The 23018-nt window shown below is 39.3% G+C and overlaps 1 protein-coding gene across 3 annotated transcripts in view; it reads left to right on the forward strand.

Moving 5' to 3' along the window:
• Positions 1-23018, forward strand: part of IL1RAP (interleukin 1 receptor accessory protein) — a 137179-nt gene that overhangs the window by 20151 nt on the left and 94010 nt on the right. The window lies entirely within an intron of this gene.

The following is a 23018-nucleotide window of genomic DNA, read 5'->3' on the forward strand; positions in this document are numbered from 1 at the left end:
CTCAAAGAAATGCTATAGCTAAGTATGCTTGGAGCTTCCCTGGTGGCTCAGATGGTAAAGAATACACCTGCAAGGCAGGAAACCCAGGTTCAATCCCAGGTCAGGAGGATCCCCTGGAGAAGGGCATGGCTACCCACTCTAGTATTCTTGCCTGGAGAATTTCATGGACAGAGGAGCCTGGCGAGCTACAGTCCATTGTGTCACAGAGTCGGACACAGCTTAGATAGTAACACTGTTTTCAAGTATGCTTTGCTGAAATCTATTATAATTGGGTAACTCAAACTATGAAGTCATATCCCTTAAAGGGACGCTTCAGGAACTCACAGCTGTCTGGTCAGGCCAACCCCGCTGTCCATAAGAAATAAACACATTGAAAATGTCATAGCTGCAAGAGTGTCTTGGGACCTGGTCCAACACTGCCTGAGGGTAGCTTGGCCAAGATTCACGCATACACCATACATCTTTACAAAGTTGTGGGAAGAAAACACAACTTAAGCTCCCCTGGCAGCCGGCTCACGGCTCCTGGGCCCAAGTAGCTGTCGTCCTTTGACATAGGACCATTGCTTGATTAGAAATGACACTTTCCTGGAGTATAAATGGGATATTATTTTATGGGATGGTTATGTTTCTTAGTAATTTTTCAGAGTTGGAAGGCAGCATGGCTTCACCAGAGAAAAGCTTGAACTGGGAATCAAAAGCCATCTTTTCACATTTCACAAGTGAACTATTAACCTCAGGAAGGTCACCTCTCCTTTCTGGGCTTCTGCTTCCTGAATAGTATCCCAAATAAAATTATTTGACTTCCAAGGCCGTTTCTAACTTTCTAGAGGTCACCTTGATAAGAAGGTAGATAAGGAGGGGGGTAATTAAAAAAGAAACAAGAATAGAGTAAGGCTTAGGAAAATCTGTCCTCTATTTGAAATAGAGGAACTCTGTTGCAACAAGCATTTACTGCAAATACATGAAACTTCATCTGTACAGGTATTGGATAATACAGGGTATTCGGATTTCCCCTTTGCTAAGACCTGACTAGAAATATGAATCATAGCCACGGGAAAGCTTAGAAATCATCAAGTTTAAGTCATTCGTTTTACGCGTAAATAACCCCAAGGCCCTTATCCAGAGTTACAGGGAGACCTGAACTATTGCCTTTTTGGGCAATTTCCTTTCAAATGCATTGCCTATTCAGTTTATTTAGCAATGATGAGTCTTTAGAAAAAGAATCAGGCCAGATTCTCAAAGCTGATTTCTTCCAAACAATAGTTTGGCGACTGGAAGAACATGCTGACAAGGAGATTTGATTTATGTGTATGACTTATTTCTCCCATGATGAACATCTTGTACATAAGTTCCCTTTTGTGCAGCTCCCTTTCTGGCCGACATATAACACCTTTCTTTCTTAGGTTTAGAAGGTCTATTTTCCTTGGAAAACAACACCTTATAATTCATATTCAGTTCCCTACAAGGGCCATTCACCTTGACAATTCTGATTATAGTGTTTCTTGAGGTAGAACCTCAGCTCTCTGAAAAAACTCAGTTTTTTCTAGGATGTGGAGCATTATGAAAAGTTAAGTTTCAAGTCCTAATTACCAATTTTTTAATCATGAGATAGCCACAAACATGGGGTAAGATTCAATCTATCCTGGATTACTTTGGCCACCTGATGCAAAGAGTGACTCTTTGGGAAAGACCCTGATGCTGGGAAAGATTGAAGGTAAACGGAGAAGGGAATGGCAGAGGATGAGATGGTTAGATAGCATCACTGATTCAATGGACGTGTGTGTGTGTGTGCTTAGCCCCTCAGTCGTATCTGACTCTTTGTGACCCCATGGACAGTAGCCTGCAAGGCTCCTCTGTCCATAGGGATTCTCCAGACAAGAATACTGGAGTGGGTTTGAGCAAACTCTGGGAGATAGTGAAGGACAGGGAAGCCTGGCTTGCTGCAGTCCATGGCGTCGCAAGGAGTTGTACACAACTTAGCAACTGAACACACACACATTCTGGAATATAGATCTGATTATCTAACAACAAGCTGACCTTGGATCAGTCATGTTATCTTTGTATTTTTGTTTTTATGCCTGTCACTTGAGATGGTTGCCCCAAGGTCTTCCACAGGTCTTCTAGGATCAAAGATTTTATAACTTTTAATATTAATGGTATGTTTTTCTAAAGTGTATTCCATACGACACAGCTAGCTGTCTTATAGCAAGTATCCTGAGAAATTACACTTCTAATTAATAAGTCAAGGCCATCATTTGAGCATCAATTATTTTTTACCATGCATAATGATGTCCCTAGCACCTACTGAAATATTTAAGGCTCCAATACTATGTGGCCTCAGACTTCCATAACACTGTTTTTTATATTTCTTTTTGCTGTTTAGTTCTCTTGTTTGCATTATTTGTAATCCTCTGGTAACTTAATGGTAACATTTTGAAGGAAAACTGTATTTATTTATTTTGGCTGCACCTTCTGGCTTGCAGGATTTCAGTTCCCTAGCCACGGACTGAACATGCACTGCCTCAGCAGTGAAAGATCGGAGTTCTAACCACTGGACGGCCAGGGAATTCCTCCTTTGCTTTTAATACTTCAACTTTCCCACGGCCATTAACATGCCTACTTATAAAAAGATTTGCCTTCCATCCAAATTTGCTACTCTTCTGTGCTTTGACCTAAAGACTCAGGTAACCAAGTTGTTAAGAGTGAAGATAAGAGGAATGTACTATAAGCGAAGTTGACTGATTATTTTTTGGTTGATGCAGAACTGTTTCTGGTTGCTGTCTAGAGCACCGTTACTGGCTCTGGAGTGTTTCCTTGGTGGCTGACACTGTGTAGTAACTGAGTTACCAACTGTTGAGGTTGCAGAGAGTCAGACACAAGTGAGCGACTGAGTAAAAACACACATCCATTTATATATTTATGGGTGATATTTATGTGTTCCAGTATGTTCAGACTTATTTAAGGAGTTGACCTCTTACTAAATGAGATTCATAGTCTATCCCACAGAGCCATAATGACATATTCACAGATTTTACTGATTTGGACAGACACAGAAACAAATGCTGATAGAGGATTTATTAGACACCCTTACCTTAGGTACCTTTATCTTCTTTTTTTATTAGTAATAGTGTTGGGAGAGGAGGCAAGGAATTTGCCCATTAGGGTTAGGCAACTTGCTTGAATACCCTGCATCCTGTGGATTCCCTTGCCCCGAGTGACCATGCATTGACTCTGTGCTATGCCTTTCCATGTAGGCATCTGTGCAAACCCTACCCATTCTTCTAGCCCCATTTAGTTTCTTTTTACAGCACATTATATTATGAAATATTTCTGGAAATTGTCAGTTTTAAAAAAATAAGTACAGATTATTTGTGATTCCACTGAACCACTGCTTAATTTTATAGTTCTGAATGCCTGTCCCATAAGAAACTTGGGGCAGATCACATTTAGTTTTGGTTCTACACAAACTCATTTGACGAAAGGGCATTCAGCTGCTGATGGGCTATGATTTGCAGAAGGCAGTTACATTAAAAAATGATTTAGGTACTTAGTTATAAAAATATGGAATATGAATAACATTAGACCAGACCTAATTCTAGAATGTATCATTCTATGTGCTTTATTTTAACAGCACCAATTGCCTTATGGGTGATTAAATGTATGCACCCTATCCAAAAAATGGGCTTCCCGGGTGACTCAGTGGTAAAGAATCTGCCTACATGCAGGAGACCTGGGTTCAATCCCTGGGTCAGGAAGATCCCCTGGAGGAGGAAATGGCAACTTGCTCTAGTATTCTTGCCTGGAAAATTCTATGGACAGAGGAGCCTGGCAGGCTACCCTCCACGGGGTCTTGAAAGAGTCAGATACGATCTAGCGACTAAACAACAAAAAACACCCTAAAGGGGGTCAAATCCATATAAGAACTCCATCATTTTTCCCTGGCTTGTCATAAATGGCCCACTTCCCATAATTCCTTGTCTGCTCTCCTTCAGATTACCCTCTAGTCTTATAGATATCTTGTATTGTTCCAAATAACTCATGCACTTTTTGCTTTCAGAACTTTGCCCAGCTTATTTTCTCCTTTTACAATTCCTTCTCCTCTTTCCTTTTGTCCCTTCCTCTCCACTCTCCCACTCTCCTCTGTGTGATCTCTCTGGTCCTCACCACCTACAAAGACACATCTGTTCCCTCTGCCTCTCCACCTGTTTCAGTGCAGGGTCTTCTGTATGAAACTTCTCTAACCTATGAGCTAGAAGGAATCACATCTAACTTCAGGTTCACGTAGTTCTTTATTTACAATTACATTTTATGCCTTAGGCTGTTGCTTCTCAATATACATGTGGTTCGGGGAGCAGCAGCACCAGCAACTTCTGGGGGTGAACCAGAAAGAGAATCTGGGGTCCTACCTACCCTAAACTTGCTGATTCAGAGTCTCTATTTTACCAAGATCTGCAGATCATCTTTATACACATTACTATTTGAGAAATTGCATCTCCAAACATATATCTAGCTCTGCTTTTCACTTAATTGCTTTCAAGTCATAGATTCTGAAAGACTGAGTCTTGGGATCAGGGACTGTGTCTTCCTCCTCTTTCATCTGCAGGAAACGAGGGATGGCTTTGCATGCAGGAGTGCCCCTTCAGTGTGGGTTGTTGAATGAAAGCCTGTGATTTCAATGAGGAGGGTATGTGAGGGAAATATGTATGCAAATGCAGGGTATTTTCATGATTCTTGTCAGTGAGATATCTTTCAAACTGTCTCATTCTTGTCATTGCCACGGTTGGATTTTACAACCCTTGGTCCAAAGGGGCTTACCCCATTATCAAACCTGTTTCCTCCTTTCACTTCTTTCAAAACTGCCACAGTGACATCCTGTATTGGAGCTTTCAGAAGCTCATGGGAATTCACCGTTCAAGGAATTACTTTTAAGGCACAGAGAAACACTTTGTATCTGTATTTTATTAATAGAATTGTATCTGTACAACTGACATAATTGTGTATTTGTTTCAAGAATTGGAAGCCTGATCACAGGTTAGAGTAAGGTTCAGAATCAGATTTTGGTGTATCTGGTCTCAGGAAAATAATGTGTCAGTTGATTATACTTTTTGAAAATTTAGAAAAGGAGAAGCTTCATAATTTCAAAAGGGCTTTTTCCACCTCCTGTTATAGATTCTCTTCAGATTTTTCTCCCACCATCACCATCCTTCCCACTTTGCCTAGAGTTATTATTTTTCTTCTTGTCTGTCACTTCTGTCTTCTCTTCTAGTCACAATGGATTTGTTTTGTGGTTCTCTCATTCATTCTGCTCATTATTCCCATACTGAAAACTTCCGAATTATATAACTCTGATGAAGTCTCTGGTCCTTCATGAAAATTTAATTAATAAAATTATAATAAATATAAACATATAAAATAAATAAAAATATAAAAAATAAACCAAATAAAAATATTAATTATTTAGTAATAATTTTTTGTAATTTTGTAATAACAAAATTAAATGAAATACTATAGTAAAATAAGTACAAATAACATAATTATAACTAATATAAATATAAATAATATTACTGTAAATTAAATAAGATAAAGTAAAAATAAAATAAATTACTGAATAGTACATTTTTTTTGATTCATATAAGAACAAACCCAGTGAAAATTTGCCTTTTTTCTCCTGCTATTAAAAAAAATCTTGAATATGTCTGCCTGTTAAATCATTTTTTTATATTATTAAGATGAAATTGTTTGAATACTTCTTTTGACTTATAGTCATTAATTTATTTAGGGGATATTTTCTAGGTCTGTGCTCTCTATATGGCATTGTAATTAATGAAAAATGAATTATAAAAGAGAAAACAAAATTTTCTTTTCCTTCAAGTCTTTAAAGTGCTCATGATAAATAGAAATGAGAAGTGTTTAAGAATAACCATAATACAATGTACAATAAGATAGATATTAACAAATGTTTAACAAAATTGTCATAGAACTTTTATTTAGAGAAATCCAGAAGGTACTAGATGTGGATAAATGGCAGAAAGTTTTTTAGACCAATGAGGGACTAATTTCTATGAATTATGATTATTATTATTCACATTCATATTCTCATTCTTCCTCTTTCTCTCTTTTCTTTCTATCTCACTGTCTCCTTCCAACTCTCCCTTACTTCTTCCCTCCTTCCCAATGTCTCTTTTTGCCTTTCTTAACTTTTGTCTTTACAGTTTTTTGTCTTTGATGGACCAGTGTCTGTATGATATCTGTTATGAAGTTGAAAGCCTCAAAAATCACAGAATTCCTATTTTGGAAATCATTCCACAAGCCTTTTCACGAGCTGGTCTACAAGGAAATTCCTACTTGTCTTGGATGTATAATTAATCATTTATTTGTTTTCACAGATATGAATGTGTGTGTGTGTTAATCTGTGACCCCATAGACAGTAGCCTGTCAGGCTCCTCTGTCCATGGGATTCTCCAGGCAAGAATACTGGATTGGGTTGTCATTCCCTTCTCCAGGGGATCTTCCTGACCCAGGGATCAAACCCAGGTCTCTGGCATTGCAGGCTTCCCTGAGCCACCAGGGAAGCCCATAGATATGAATATTCTTTTGTTATTTTAAAATCTGCTTGCCTTTTCTTCCAGAAGTCCAATTGGCCCTTTCTTCAGGTTTTCCTGCCAGTTTGTAATAATAAAAATTAGTCTCTATTTTTTATGTCTGTGTTTTAGGGTTTCTTCCTTATTTTAGTGAAAATTATGCTATTGGTTTAGGAGATGTTGGGAGAATATAATTAAAAACAAAGTCTCTCAACTCAGAAATCCTCTCCACAAAGGTAAGAAAGAAAGAAAAAAAACACTCTTATAACTGAATCAGCATTAAAAATAGATGAATCTCATGCTATCCACTAAGAGATTGCAAAAACAGAAAGAAATCTCAAACATTTATATAATCAAGTGGCTTATTGTGTGTATGTTTTCAGGATAAACAATACCTTGTTCTCAAGTAAGAGGACTTCATAGTATCATTTGTTATGCATAGTTCATCCTGACATTAGTTGGTAATGGGACTGATTGTTAGTTAATTGGCTTTATTCAAAGAAAAACATTCTCATATCTTTAATTTTTAAATTATTATTTATTGTGGTAAGAAGACTTAACATAAGATCTATACCCTTGATGAAAATTTAAGTCTGCAATACATTACTGTTGACTATAGGTCAATAATATACAGCTGGTCTCTAGAACCGATGCATCTCTCTCTTACCTGAAACGATATGCCCATTGATTATGGACTCCCATTTCCCCATCCCCCAAGGCCATGGCTACTACCATTCCACTCTTTGGTTCTATGAATTTAACTATTTTAGATAACTCACATAAGCGGAGTCATACAGTATTTGTCTTTCTATGACTGGGTTATTTCACTTAGCATAATGTCCTCAAAGTTCATCCAAGTTATTGTCTATTGCAGAATCGTCTTCTTTTTTTAAGGCTGAATAGGATTCCATTGTTTGTATTTGTACAACAATTTTCTTTATCCATTCATCTTTGGATGGACATTTAGTTGTTGTTGTTGTTTTTTTTTTCCCCACATTGTGGCTATTGTGAATCCTGTTGCAGTGAGTATGAGAGTGAGCTGACTTCAATTTGTTTGGATCAATATCCAGAAGTGGGATTGCTGGGTCTGACAAGGATGGTTTTGCAACCCTAGTGCAGCTGACAAGGGATTAATCTCCAAATCTACAAACAGCTTTCTATAGTGTTAGTTGCTCAGTTGTGTCTGACTCTTTGCCACCCCATGGACTTTAGCCCACCAGGTTCCTCTGTCCATGGAATTCTCCAAGCAAGAATACTGGAGTGGGTGGCCATTCCCTTCTCCAGGGAATCTTCCTGACCCAGGGATCAGACTTAGGGATGGAACCCATGTCTCCTGCAGATTGAAGGCAGATTCTTTACTGTCTGAGCCATCAAGGAAGCTCCACGTACAGCTTATGTAGTACAATAAAATAAGGTTCCTTAAAAGACTAAAAAATAGAGCTACCATATGATTCAGCAGTCCCACTCTGGGGCATATGTTCTGAGAAAATCATGGTTCAGAGTACACATACATCTTAATGTTCATTGCAGCACTGTTTACCACAGCTAAGGCTTGGAAACAACCTAAATGTCAATCAGCAGTGGAATGGATAAAAAGAGAAATGCTACATATAAACCATGGAATATGGCTCATCCATTCAAAGGAATTAAATAAGGCCATTTGCAACAACATGGATGGGTCTGGAGATTATCATACCAAGTTAAGTAAGCCAGACAAAGACAAATATCGTATATCTCTTATATATAGAATCTAAATAAAATGATACAAATGAACTCATTTATAAAATAGAAACAGACTCACAGACTTAGAAAACAATCTTATGATTACCAAAGGGGAAAGGTGGGAGGGAAGGGATAAATTGGGAGTGTGAGATTGGCATATACACACTACTGTATTTAAAATAGATAATCAGAATGGATCAACTGTATAGCACAGGGCTGCTCAATACTCTGTAGTAACCTAAATGGGGAAAGAATTTGGAAAAAAATAGCTATATGTATCAACTGAATCACTTTGCTGTACACCTGAAACTAACACAACATTGTTAATCAAATATACCCCAATTTAAAATTAAACTTAATTAAAATTAAACCGTGAACTTCCAGCTGTTCAAAATGGTTTTAGAAAAGGCAGAGGAACCAGAGATCAAATTGCCAACATCCGCTGGATCATCAAAACAGCAAGAGAGTTCCAGAAAAACATCTATTTCTGCTTTATTGACTATGCCAAAGTCTTTGATTGTGTGGATCACAATAAACTGTGGAAAATTCTGAAAGAGATGGGCATACCAGACCACCTAACCTGCCTCTTGAGAAACTTGTATGCAGGTCAGGAAGCAACAGTTAGAACTGGACGTGAAACAACAGACTGGTTCCAAATAGGAAAAAGAGTACGTCAAGGCTGTATATTGTCCCCCTGCTTATTTAACTTATATGCAGAGTACATCATGAGAAACGCTGTGCTGGAGGAAGCACAGCTGGAATCAAGATTGCTGGGAGAAATAGCAAAAACGTCAGATATGCAGATGACACCACCCTTATGGCAGAAAGTGAAAAAGAACTAAAGAGCCTCTTGATGAAAGTGAAAGATGAGAGTGAAAAAGTTGGCTTAAAGCTCAACATTCAGAAAACTAAGATCATGGCATCTGGTCCCATCACTTCATGGGAAATAGATGGGGAAACAGTGGAAACAGTGGCTGACTTTATTTTTTAGGGGGCTCCAAAATCACTGCAGATGGTGATTGCAGCCATGAAATTAAAAGACACTTACTCCTTGGAAGGAAAGTTATGACCAACCTAGATAGCATATTAAAAAGCAGAGACATTACTTGGTCAGCAGAGGTCCATCTAGTCAAGGCTATGGTTTTTCCAGTAGTCATGTATGGATGTGAGAGTTGGACTATAAAGAAAGCTGAGTGCAGAAGAATTGATGCTTTTGAACTGTGGTGTTGGAGAAGAATCTTGAGAGTCCCTTGGACTGCAAGGAGATCCAACCAGTCCATCCTAAAGAAGATCAGTCCTGGGTCTTCATTGGAAGGACTGATGTTGAAGCTGAAACTCGAATACTTTGGCCACCTGACGTGAAGAGCTGACTCATTGGAAAAGACCCTGATGCTGGGAAAATTGAGGGCAGGAGGAGAAGGGGACGACAGAGGATGAGATGGTTGAATGGCATCACCAACTCAATGGACATGAGTTTGGGTGGACTCTGGGAGTTGGTGATGGACAGGGAGGCCTGGTGTGCTGCGGTTCATGGGGTTGCAAAGGGTCGGACACAACTGAGTGACTGAATTGAACTGAACTGATAAAATTAAAATTAATAAAGGAAATAAATCTCCTTCCTTATTCTCAGCAAGGAGAATAAACCTTCTTATCTTGAATTTGTATTTGTTCTTACAGAGGCTAGGACATTGTTAGTATGTTTAGTTAATTCAGTTTAGAATTAAAGTCATATTTTCTGAGTTTGTGATCAACTAGAGAGGTGAAGTTTGTCTTTACCCTTGTGTAACAAATTATATCATTTCACAATGGAATCTGATTTGAAAATTCATTAGCATTTTTAACTTTTAAATTTTTTTCTATTATGGTAAAATACACATAAAACTTAGAATTTACCATTTTAATCATTTTGAAAGCGTACATTTTGAAAGTGAAATGTTAACTACATTTACATTGTTGTGTAGTCATCACCACTATCCACCTCCAGAACTTTTTCATCTTCCTCAACATAGATTGTACCCTTTAAACACTGACTTCCTATTCCCTCCTCCTCTAGCCCCTGGCAACCACCATTATTAGCATTTTCACCTGTGTATTAAAAACTGCCTGTGAAATTTCAATAACCTGGCCCTGGGTGATAAGTGGAGTTCTGTTTGGCCTGGATTTGAAACACAAAGGTATTTCCTTGGGAAACTGACTAGAAAAACAACTTTAAAACCTTTGAATGTGGGGCCCTCATTTATACAAGTGATGCTACACTAATTACAAATACTCTAAGTCTGTGCAGTTCCCAGAAACATCTCATTTGTGCCACTCCATTACTTTCAAAGTAATAAAAATCACTTTCCCAATGAAAATATTTTTTGCTTGTAACTCAAGGATTTTGCTAATGTAGATTAGCATTTTTCACAACCTTTGCTCCAGTGAATCTTTATGTTTTCTAAGTTGATATTTTGGGTTATTTTGTGAAATATAGCAAACTAAATATTGACTACTTCCTTTGTCTCTTTTATTTGTAGCCTGCCATGGGCATTGGGTGGGGGGATGATGTTAAAGAACCAGAAGAGAGACTCTGCTGCAATCAGAGGTCCCTATTTAAAACCAAACTCTGGTATTTGATTGCTGTGAGATCTTGAGTAAGACACTTCACTTTTTTGCACCTAACTTATTCATCTGTAAAACAGAAATGTATATTCCTTTCTGAATAAGGGTTGCAAATGTCAAATAAAATAAGACTGGAAAGAAATGTTGTGTATACTGTTAAAGCATGGATTATTTCAGTGGTGTAAGGTACCTAGCATATATAAGGATTTGGAAGATATTTGTTGAATGAATGAAAGGTTACAATGTTCTCAAAGTTAAATTTCCTCCCTCTTAAAACTCCCTCCCATCTCCCACCCCACCATGTTGATGTATAGCAGAGACCAACACAATATTGTAAAGCAAATATCTTGCAATTAAAAAAAACAAGTTAAAATTTCTAGGTTTACCTTCTCTTCACATGTACTCTTGGCTCGGCTTTGAAGTGAAGTGAAGTGGTTCAGTCATGTCTGATTCTTTGCGACCCCATTGACTGTAGCCTACCAGGCTCTTCCATCCACGGGATTTTCCAGCCAAGAGTACTGGAGTGGGGTGCCACTGCCTTATCCAGAAGATCTTCCCCACCCAGGGATCAAACCCAGGTCTCCAGCAGTGTAGGCAGACACTTGACCGTCTGAGCCACCAGGGAAGTCTTGGCTTATTACTGCTCAACTCTGCTTTCTTCTGGTTCCTGATCATGAGACAAGCCTGGGACCTCGGACCTTTGGCTGCAATACTGCAATGCTTGCACTTGGGCACACATCTCCTCAAGCAACAAAGTACCAAGAAACTGTATGAGACTAAAGACAACTGTGTGCATGCACAGTTGGGGCAAATTTGGACCTAAAAGCTACAAAGAGACCAAAAAACCCAATAGCTGCTTCTGAGATGCCTAGAGCAATAGCAGAGTACTGCACATGTCCCACACAACACCGCCCAAGGGGTGGGCAAAACACATCAGTCACTCCCTCAGTCTGACCCCTGGACACATCTCTACCCTCACCCCATATAAGGAACAAGCTTACCCTTCTTGGGGAGCAAGCAAGCAAGGGAACCTATTGTTTGGTTTCACTCTCTCATGCTGCAGCAGGGGCCCCAACGAAGCCATGTCTGAATTTGTTGTCTGGCCTCTAGTCAATTTCTGTTGATTGGGGGAAGTTTAAGAACCCTGGTTGGTAAGAGTCACATCCTTCTCTCCTGACAGAAATCAGGGGAGTGATACAAAGGGGTCAAGGAAAGCTTGTTACATCCTTCTATCAGCTTGTCCTTTCTAAGTCTAGATACTACCTCAAAGCTTTTGAGGTATTAGAAATGGCAGGTAGAAACACATTCATCCACTGGAACACATACAGTTAGGAAGAAGGGAATTTTCTTCTTGCCCAGCACCAGCACACTCAAGGGGTTTCACCCTGGCCAAAAAATAATGAGCTGTAGTATCATTGAACCAGACACTGTAAATCCAAATTAAGCAGTATTCCAGGGTTAGTCCCAGGAGTTCCCTATATGGACACGTGGGCAGGAGCTCACTCTGGGTCTTTCTTAGTGTAAATTATGCACAAAATAAATGCAAGTGTGTGTCTTATAAGGCATAACCAGGTCTTACACTGCTGAGACAGATGACAGTCTCAGGGTATTCATGTAAACTATCTCTAGATTTTAGTAAGGAAACACCCCTCTAAAGATGACCTGGAGAAAGAAACGACTGTTGAGAGGCCAGAGGTGTGGAAAACAAATAAAAGAGTTTTAGTATTTTTCTGGACTAAGAAACAGCTTGTAAAATCACTGTGTTCAGACGGTGGCAATCATTCATTCTGCAGGATGGAGCCATTTTGTGTGCTAGGCTTCCTGTGAAGCCCTGTGAGACAGACATTCATCAGAGGTAGACCCTGTTCTCAAGAGAGAAGACATGTGTACCTAACTATAGTACAAGGCAAAGGATTGCATTACTGCAACCAGATGGGAAGGTTGTAAGGAGAAGGAATACATTCGGGGGGGGAGTTCCATTAAGGAAAGGTTTTTGGAAATAGATCTTGAAGGATGAGCATTGTTTGTACATGCGAAGGGCGGAAGGCAGGGCATTCCAGGCAGAATGGATGATTAAAAGGGAAGGGAGGAGTGGGGCTGATTTATATCCCTGTCCGTGTGGGTACCTGTGGCCGGAGTCTCGGTTGTATGAAGAGTGATGTAGAAAAGTATTTTGCTGCCAGATGCTAGAGGAACCAGAATGTCATATGAAGGACATCAGGAAAATAGAATTAAGATGTGTTGTGTGGGAAAATTGATTTGGTCCTTGTCATTAGTCAGCCTTTACAGGTGTCCTCATAGCACCCAAAACTTACCTAAGGCTTTTATATCCTTCTTGTTTGTGATGTGGTAAATATCTCTTCTTTTGACTTTGGAGAACAAGATTTCAGTCTGTTTTTTTTTTAAGCATTGGTGGATAGAAAGAATATTTACATGCAAAAAGGCACTGGTTTTTAGATCAGCCTAATGAATACACATTTTCTCATCTTTCTCTTGTTCAGAGTAGGGCAGCCCAATTAAAAATAATAGCACTTTTAATGTTTCTAGCATATTTTAATGTTGCAGAGGTGAAAGGGTTATATTCCTGGTCTCTTCATGTATGCTGACTCCTTTTATAATTGGAGAAATAAGAGCCTCCCCCCCGCCCCCTCTCCTCGTTTTCTGACACTTTCTCTATGGTATCTTATGTTCTGATTTGGCAACAGCATCAAAAATGCAGAATTGAAATCATAATCAACTCCAATTAGCTATACCGGCCAAGCATAGCATTATTGTACTTAAATCCACTAGCATGTCCTATGTCTCACTTTAGCTAGCTACTATGCTCCTGTTTCTGCATTCTTGCTTGCCACAGGGATGGCTTCCCAAATTAGAAAATTGATTTGAATTTCCCACTTTTTTTTCCAGTTAAGAATTCATGACCCTTACCTTACTAAGAGTTTTCTCTAACACACCTCCTGGGAGAATTAGCAGGAATTTCTCAAAACTTGTTCTATTACTGGGATGCCTTATACAGATGAAACCCCTGTTTTTCTGAAAGAACTTCAATCAGCATTTATAAACTGTGCCCAGAATCCTCCTGCTTATAGAGATATGAGATATTTAAAACAAGGATCCTAAAGTCAATTGAGTTTGAGGAGCACTGTTAATGATTCCTAAGTAATTTGATTTCACATTGTGCATTCTAAAGGCCCAGAGAAATCATGTAGAAAAAAGATAACTTTTTAACTTAATATTTCACCTAATATTAACAACCTCATGTTTCTCTAAAATGTGGGCACAATACCAAAAATGTTATTTCTTGAAATCACTTTGTAGAAGCCCAAGCTGGACAATGTGGATCAATATGTGGTCTTTAGAGGCTCCAAGTTAATCTGAGAAGAAAATATAAATATGTATCAAGAACCTTGAATTTAGTAGGTATATTAGGCCCATGTGTCGAATTTATTCTGTCTACCTACCAGGATTTATGTGAGGGTTTTTTTTTTTTTAATGATTTGGTGATCTTTTAAAACCCTGTGTCAACAGAGATGCTGCATCTGATATTATTTTCCTGAATCCAAAGAAACACCAAAGGGACTAAAATAATGAAACATTAATTTCAGCTGTAGAATGCCAATGTTGCTGACCCTGCCGGGTTATTGCAGAGCGAGATTAATTATGCAGATGTGCCCCCCTAGGCTTTGGAGTTGAAGTGCCCTGTTGTAATTCACTGCAAGATCATTCATGTCGCCAGCATATTGATATGATTATTATTCCACCAAGGTTTTATCCGCCCCTAGACAGTTACAGAACCACTTACCAGCATCTCTCATTGACTTCTTATTTAAAATTCCCAGGGCCACAGCAGGCATTCAGATCCTTTTGTTGGAGACAGTTACAGATCAATGGCATGAAGCAACATGGGATTTTCTTTAGGACATGAAGAATGCTGAGACTTTTTGCTAAGCGGACGGTAGACATTCAGACTATAGCAGAAAATGGTGCTTCTGTGGCCCCGTGTCTCTAACACACATTTTTAAAATAATGACAAGAGCAGAGAGGGAGCATGTAGTGGAAAGATCCTGAGATTTGGTATCATGGTATCTCAGTTTGAATACTGGGATCACATTTATTGGCTTCCCTAGTGGTTCAGATGGTAAAGTATCTGCCTGCAATGTGGAAGATCTGGGTTCAGTCCCTGGATGGGGAAGATGCCTGGAGAAGAGAATGGCTACCCACTCCAGTATTCTTGCCTGGAGAATTCTATGGACAAAAGAGCCTGGCAAGCTGTAGTCTGTGGGGTTGCACAAAGTCAGAAATGGCTGAGTGACTAACACTTTCACATTTATTATCTGTGGAACTTTGGAAAAATCACTACTTCTGTAGAATGGGATTGACATTACCTGCCATACTCTACACAGCCTTCAGAGGTTTAAATGAATATATATGTGGGGGAAAAAAAATACAAAAAACTTTTTGAATGGCAAAGTGTTTTAAGAATATTTTTTGTGCTGATGAGAAAGGCTTCCATTCTTCAACTGGCGGTGTCGGCATAATTGAACATGCGTTTTATGGCCCCAGTGCTTGGGTAATGTCCTATTAACTCCTATTATCACCAGTACTGCTACCTAGGGCAGAATGTGGTAACCATGCATTGATACAATTAGTGGCTCCAAGGAGTATATGGCCTTGAAATGATGTGCAGAATAAAATTCTTATTCTGAATCACTGTTCTCTAGTACATGGTTTTAGGGACTTAATAACTGCAAGATAATATTCATCTAATTAGAATCTTTCAACAAGTTTTCCTTCCTGTTCTATGCTTGGTGGTAAAAAGTAAGTCTTGTTTTAATTTTGCCCTAAATGCCCATCTTTCTATGCATGGTTGCATTTCAGAGTGTTACCTGTCTTCAGAATCCAGCTGTAAGGCCATCCAGTTCAACCACCCTCACCCAACTTACTCCCAACATTAAAGCACAAGGAATCAAGTAATACCTTCCTTAGAGCATGTTCTTTGGTGATTAATAATAGCATGGATATACACAGCTAAACTTTTGTACAGTTAAAGACATAATGGTGGTTTAGTCGCTAAGTCTTGTTCGATTCTTGTGACCCCATGGACTGTAGCCCGCCAGGCTCCTCTGTCCATAGGATTTTCCAGGCATTTCCTTCTCCAGGGGATCTTCCTGACCCAGGGATTGAACCCAGGTCTGCTTCACTGTAGGCAGATTCTTTACTGACTGAGCTGCTGTTATTCTCCCCATTTTACAGTTGAGAAAACTAAGGCACAGACAGATTAAGTAAGTAACTTGACCAATATTCCATGAGTACTAAGTGGCAGAGCCAAGGATTGGAACTTTTGACTAAACGTGTAAGCTTTTAACTACAACGTTAAATTAGCAAAGTGTATACTGGAGATCACTGCTAGGTTGTGATTTTCCTGATGTCTGAGATATATCATTAGTAAAATCTGTTTCATCCTTTAGCATTTAGTACAGAAGGTCCACATAGTGAATATTCAGGTACTGTTTATTAGCTTTGCATTGGAAAAGAACACCCCTAAAAGGCGCAGCTATGAAACGCCCCTCTTGTACTTGGTCAATATTTTTTTTAGTATATGTTCTGCCGCCCTGCTCTATTTTCTTGTCAAAGCATTTTAAAATCTCATGTTAAGTACTGCCCGAGCACCTCTCTGTGAAGACACATTTTTTTTTCCCCTAAGTAGCTGTATAGTGAAGATAAGGCATACTTGTTGAAATTAGGGTCACTTGAGTCTTTAGTGGTTTATAGATCTGTGCATAATAGCCCTATAAAATTCCAGCTTACTCTCATTCTGATGAAAGGGGGATTGCATGGTCTTACTTTATTTGCAATAAAGTCACCAAATGTCAAATGCACATATAAAGAATTACTGCCAGAACTCCCCTACCTTTTCCCTCCATCCAGAGTGATCTGGTTGACTGAGGTCACATCCCAGACTATGGGACTGGTGGGTACACATTACCATCTGTCAGGATGATCCTGGTGTCCAAAAATCAGTGAAAGAAGCCATAGAATTTTCTCAACAGGGACACAGACTCACACAGACCTCCTCAGTGTTAGTTCATAAGGGGATTCTCTTTAACACTTTAGATACAGAGAGAGAAGATTTTCTTCAGTGCTGTCTAGTTTTGGCTTTATGTGGGTTCCCAGGAAGACTTGGAACATTATCCTTGTGTTTCAGGGACAAGGTTGAGGATGGGGAAGGAGTGGATGCCTGGTGGGCTGTGTGCCTCAGTAGACAGAATGCTTGAAGCTAGAGGCTGTCCTGAAGCCCCTGTGCTTTGGCACAGTGTCAGTCTGGTACGTGGGGAGTCTTCTGTGAATGTTCTGCTTTAGCTTTTGATTTTAACTCTTCTTAACAAAGCCAGCTGTGGAAACTGAGGCAACAAGACAGCTTAGTGCATAGACAAAGTCACACAACTCATTCATGCCAAAGCAGGATTTGGGACTTATCCCACATGTATCTCTGTGTAAATGAGATTGAAGAGCCCCCGAGTGCTGCAGGGTCTGTTTTAGTAGCTGAAGCTACTGAAACGTCCAGGGCCCTGAACACAGGAGCAAGTGAAGATTCATTCTGATGTGTGATCTCTAGGAAGCCAATCTTTTTTTTTTCTCTAATGGGAGCAGGGGAGTGACACAGGGACAAGCTCTTGTGAAAGGACAACTAACTTGATGGGGGATCGCTTAGACCCATTCAAGTCTAATTACCGAAACGTGTTTCTTGATAGGAGTCACAGAACTCACAGTGACATCTATGTATACCCACTCCTGGAGGAGACTTCATTCTCTGCATGACCTTTAGCCTTACTGAAGAACTCAACATTCATGTGAATATGTGTGACAAATAAAAACATTGGCACTTCTTATTTGCATCATAATTCACCATTTATGGCTTCCCTGATAGCTCAGTTGGTGAAGAATCTGTCTGCAATGGAGGAGACCCTGGCTCAATTCTTGGGTCAGGAAGATCCCCTGGAGAAGAAATAGGTTATCCACTCCAGTATTCTTGGACTTCACTTATTTCTCAGCTTGTAAAGAATCTGCCTGCAATGCAGGAGACCTGGGTTCAATCCCTGGGTTGGGAAGATCCTCTGGAGAAGGGAAAGGCTACTCATTCCAGTATTCTAGTCTGGAGAATTCCAGAGGCCAAATAGTCCATGGGGTTGCAAAGAGACAGGATTGAGTGACTTTCACTTCACTCACCATTTATAAGACTTTTCATAAATATTATCTAGTTTGATCCTTATAAGAGCCTATGAAGTAAGTATTTGTTATGCTATTTTATTAAAAAGAATATCTGGGTCCACAGGGATTAAGTAAAGTATCCAAGGGAGCACAGTTAAAAAGTGACCAACAGCAAACTAGAGGTTGACTGTATCCTGGGGGATGGTCTTTCTACCACCTAGGAGTTGCCTTATGACTATGTATGTTCATTATGTAACAGCATTGAACTATTATATAGTGGGCACAAACTTGGAGTCCTAGCCCCAAAAGAGAGGTAAAAAGAGAAAAACCTAAATAAAACAGATTAGGATAAAAATTTCTCAGAGCTCTAAGGGAGATAGATATCTGAACTGAGTTTTCAGAGAAAGCATACGTAGTTTAATCTCAACCAGTGGCAAGAAAAGAGAGAACCCAGAAGGGCTACAGAGGTGAGGTGGAGCTTTAGAAAAGCTAGGATTCATTTCTTTCCCTGGTTTAGTTTCAAGTGGAGTTAGATGATTTTGAAACACAACTGCATCTTGTGGACTGAAGATTAATATGGGAGTTAAGACTGGGGCTCTCCTTCTTCTAATTAGAACTTTCACTATGTATTTCATTATTTTCAGTGGAGCCCTAAGAGTTTTAATGCATCATAAAGGAGCTCATGGTGAGATAACTTTGGTTAATGCTGGGTTAAAACAACTCAATCACAATATTTGCTTGGTAAATGACCTGAGCCTTTAAAATGTTAATGTATATTGTGAATCTCCAAGAAAGAGATACATGACATATTACTTTTTAAAATCATATGGTCACATGATCCTTTGGCAGAATGTTCACCTTGATAGTTTTCATCATGCATTTTGGTGTGCTTGTATTGTATTTGATCACTTACTTGTTCTTTTCTTTACTTTTCTGTTTATTCTGTGTTTAGAAGTCTGACTTTGCTCTCAAACTATGAGACCCATGATTATAAGAGCTGTGTGTTTATTTCTGTGTACTGCACAGTTCCTATTAAAGTGTATGAAATGGGAGTTCAATGAACACTTCTGGGTTTGAACAAAATTCAATCCTGTATACTCAGAAGCTGGAGCTTGCGGTCTTTATGGAGAAATCTATGAAAACTTGACTGCAGTTTTGTTCGCTGTGGCCTCTCTAACAGTGTGTAGATGAGGTCAGTCTCTAGATAGCCTCCCAGACAGGATCGTGATCTTCAGACCACCCCTTTGAATTAGAGAGGTTATTAGTGGTAATGAAATTTAAGGGGAGAAAAACCTCAGATGGTTAAGAAGTTTTTCTATACAGAGAAAATTAATGAATTTCCTAACCTGGAGGTGACTAGATCTTAGCCTATAAGGTGATGTGACTGTTTTTTGTCGGTGGTGGTTTAAATTTCACCTAATTCTGTACTTGAACTTCAAAAAACATCACCTTTCCCCAGTGAGCTGCTCCCTCCTCTAGACTTTTGCTTGCTATGAAATGCTTCTACTGCAGCCCTGTTCTTTAGACTCCAGCAGTTTATATGCCTCAGAACTTCAGGCTCCGCATAAGCACAGGGGACATTTTCGTTCTTTCTTCTCCTTCAGACTGTGTCCAGAGCTTGATAAATATTTGCCAAGTGAATTAGCACAAATGTTAGGTTCATCATAAATATTTCCCTCCTCTCTGTGGCTTTGGGGTTCCCTGAGATGTCTCTCTGTCATATTCTGTGTTGGATTTTAAGCTGCTTTGTTGATTTAAAAAGTTATATTGTTATCCTATGCCTTTCTCTAACCTCTTCCTGTTGTTATAAATTGCACCTTTAACTTCAATCAAGTGAAGATTTTTTTCCATATGCATAATATATTAACAGTAAAGTACAGAAATATTAAACGTACAAATTGCTGAATTTTTATAAATAAATGTACAAATTGCTGAATTTTTACAAATCCCATTCTCCAGAGAATCTTCCCAACCTAGGGATTGAACCCAGGTCTCCCACATTGCAGGAAGATTCTTTACCAGCTGAGCGACAAGGGAAGCTCAAGAGTACTGGAGTGGGTATCCTATCCCTTCTTTAGCGGATCTTCCCGACCCAGGAATTGAACTAGGGTCACCTGCATTGCAGGTGGATTCTTTACCAAGTAAGCTCTCAGGGAAGCCCTAACACTAAAGTACATAAATATTAAATGTGCAAATTGTTGAATTTTTACAAATGCATCATCATGTAACTGGGATTCCCTGGTGGCTCAGTGGTAAAGAATCCACCTGCCAATGCAAGAGACATGAGTTAAATCCTTGAGTCAGGAAGATCCCCTGGAGAAGGAAATGGCAACCCACTCCAGTATCCTTGCCTGAGAAATCCCTTGGATGAAGGAGACTGGCGGGCTACAGCCCATGGGGTCACAAAAGAGTTGGACATGACTTAGTTACTAAACAACAACAGCATCATGTAACCATCACCTGACTAAGGAATAAAATATTACCAGACCTTGGAAGCCTCACTGTTTCTCCTCCCTGTTAATATAGCCAAAGGCTATCCATTTGAATTAAGTCATTTGATTTTGATTTGAATTAAGTCATTTAATAGACATTTAGACTTTAAGATCTCCACTCCTTCAAATTCTTTAAAATCTAAACAAAACAAAAATCCCATCTTATCATAATAAAAACCAATGTTGGTACACTTTTATAACAGTATGAAGTAAAGTAAAGTGAAAATAACTCAGTCATGTCCAACTCTTTGCAATCCCATGGACCGTAGTCTGCCAGGCTCCTCTGTCTATGGAATTCTCCAGGCAAGAATACCAGAGTGGGTAGCCATTCCCTTCTCCAGGGATCTTCCTGACCCAGGGATCAAACCTGGGTCTCCTACATTGCAGGTGGACTCTTTACTGTCTGAGCCACCCCAGAAGCCCCTTATAATAGTATGCTGCTGCTACTGCTAAGTCGCTTCAGTCGTGTCCGACTCTGTGCGACCCCATAGACGGCAGCCCACCAGGCTCCGCCGTCCCTGGGATTCTCCAGGCAAGAATACTGGAGTGGGTTGCCATTTCCTTCTCCAGTGCATGAAAGGGAAAAGTGAAAGTGAAGTCGCTCAGTCGTCCGACTCTTAGCCACCCCACGGACTGCAGCCCACCAGGCTCCTCCATCCATGGGATTCTCCAGGCAAGAGTACTGGAGTGGGGTACCATTGCCTTCTCCTATAATAGTATAATACTTTGCAATTAAAGTTTTCCACTTGTCACATCATTTGATCCTCTACAGCTGCCCTATGAGATACCAAGGCAGAGGTTTTTACTTCATTTTGAAAATGAGAGATTTGAGGTCTAGAGAAGGTAACCATCTGAACTATGATTTTTTTCAAGTTCAAGTCTTTTGTGGAGTGAATCATTACAATCGTGGCTTATCTGTATATTACACAGGCCTGACTTGCAATCACAACTGTCTTTTCTGAAATATTTTGGAAACTAAACTTGCACCAGGTATGTGCAAAAAGTAGGACATGGCACATTTTGCCTAATGGTCAATGATCAACTTGAACCAAGCAATTCGGTCTGTTCATTGTAAAGGCTACTAAAGATAGCACATCTGTCTCCTGCTCCACAGTTTCTGAAGTATTTTTCATATATTGCCTCATTTAATAAGAGTTATAACTGGAATTTGCTGAGAGTTATTTATGTTCCTGGACAGTGCTAAGTACTCTACAAGAGTTATCAAGTACACTACTCCCAACAAACTACCTCCCAGGTAGGTATTGTTAATAGTTCTTTCACCTCATGTAAAATTCAAGCCTCAGTATCCATAAGTACAGAATAGCTATCAAATTGTTCACCTACTGGGGAGAAGGTACATTGGAATACTCTTCCTGCCCTAAGAAGTGTCCACAGATGTTAAATTAGTCGTTAAGACAATGACCAGGTTGTAACTTTAAGTGTTTGCTGTGAATAATTCCCTTGTCCCAGGCCATCCATGATCATACAGTGGAGCCTAGTACACCAAGTTCAGTGCACTTTCACCTTCTTCTGACTGAAAACCTAGTTCTCGTTCTCTTTTGTGAAGGGTGAGACTTAATGATGATATTTCTCCCCTCATCCCATGGAGCATGTTGCTATTCAAAATATTAAAGAACAAAAGGAAATCAACCTGCTCACCTTCTATTCCAAGCTTCTAACGCTGGCAGGTGGTACATTATGTTATATATGTCCTCTCAGAGTTCCAAACACTTTGAAGCTATTTAGTTAGAAAGAAGAAGGCAGTATCTAAGAGGAGTGTGCTCATGTTTTCTGAACTTTGACTCTGCTGTTGTATCGAGGTTACCAACACTGGCTTGATGTGCTGAAAGTTGGAACAGTTTCATTGATCTCTCCATGTGCCTCTACTGCTAGGCTTTTTTGGGAACATTTCATACTTAACGATAGGATTGTGATATTTTCAAAGTCACATTTGAAAATAGAAACCAAATTCGGGTTAAAAAAGCTTTCACTTATTTAAATTGTCTAAAGGGGTTCACGAATTATTCGTGAAGCTTTTTAAAAATAAAAATCTACACATAGATTTACACATATTTTGTCAAATTAATATGCAATAAAATTGGCTTTTTTGGAAGTACAACTCTATGAATTTTAACTCATGAAGAAACTCGTTTAATCATTGCCCCAATCAGGACATAGAAGTGTTCTGTGTCCCAAACAATACCCTTGTGCTGTCTGTAGCAGGGGCTACTGCCTCTAGTCCCTTATCTGTTCTATGTCACTTTATCACTTTTTATCACTTTTTGTCTTTTGGAAATGTCATTTAAATCTGGTTGGTGGATAACCTATTGAAACTGGCCTTTTTTTTTTTTTTTTTTTTCACGGAGCATAATGCCTTTGACACTCACCTGTTGTTATCAACAGCTTGTTGTTA

The sequence above is a fragment of the Giraffa tippelskirchi genome, chromosome 2 (genome assembly GCF_054371585.1).
Source record: "Giraffa tippelskirchi isolate mGirTip1 chromosome 2, T2T-mGirTip1v1.2.pri, whole genome shotgun sequence".
Classification (NCBI taxonomy): Eukaryota; Metazoa; Chordata; class Mammalia; order Artiodactyla; family Giraffidae; genus Giraffa; species Giraffa tippelskirchi.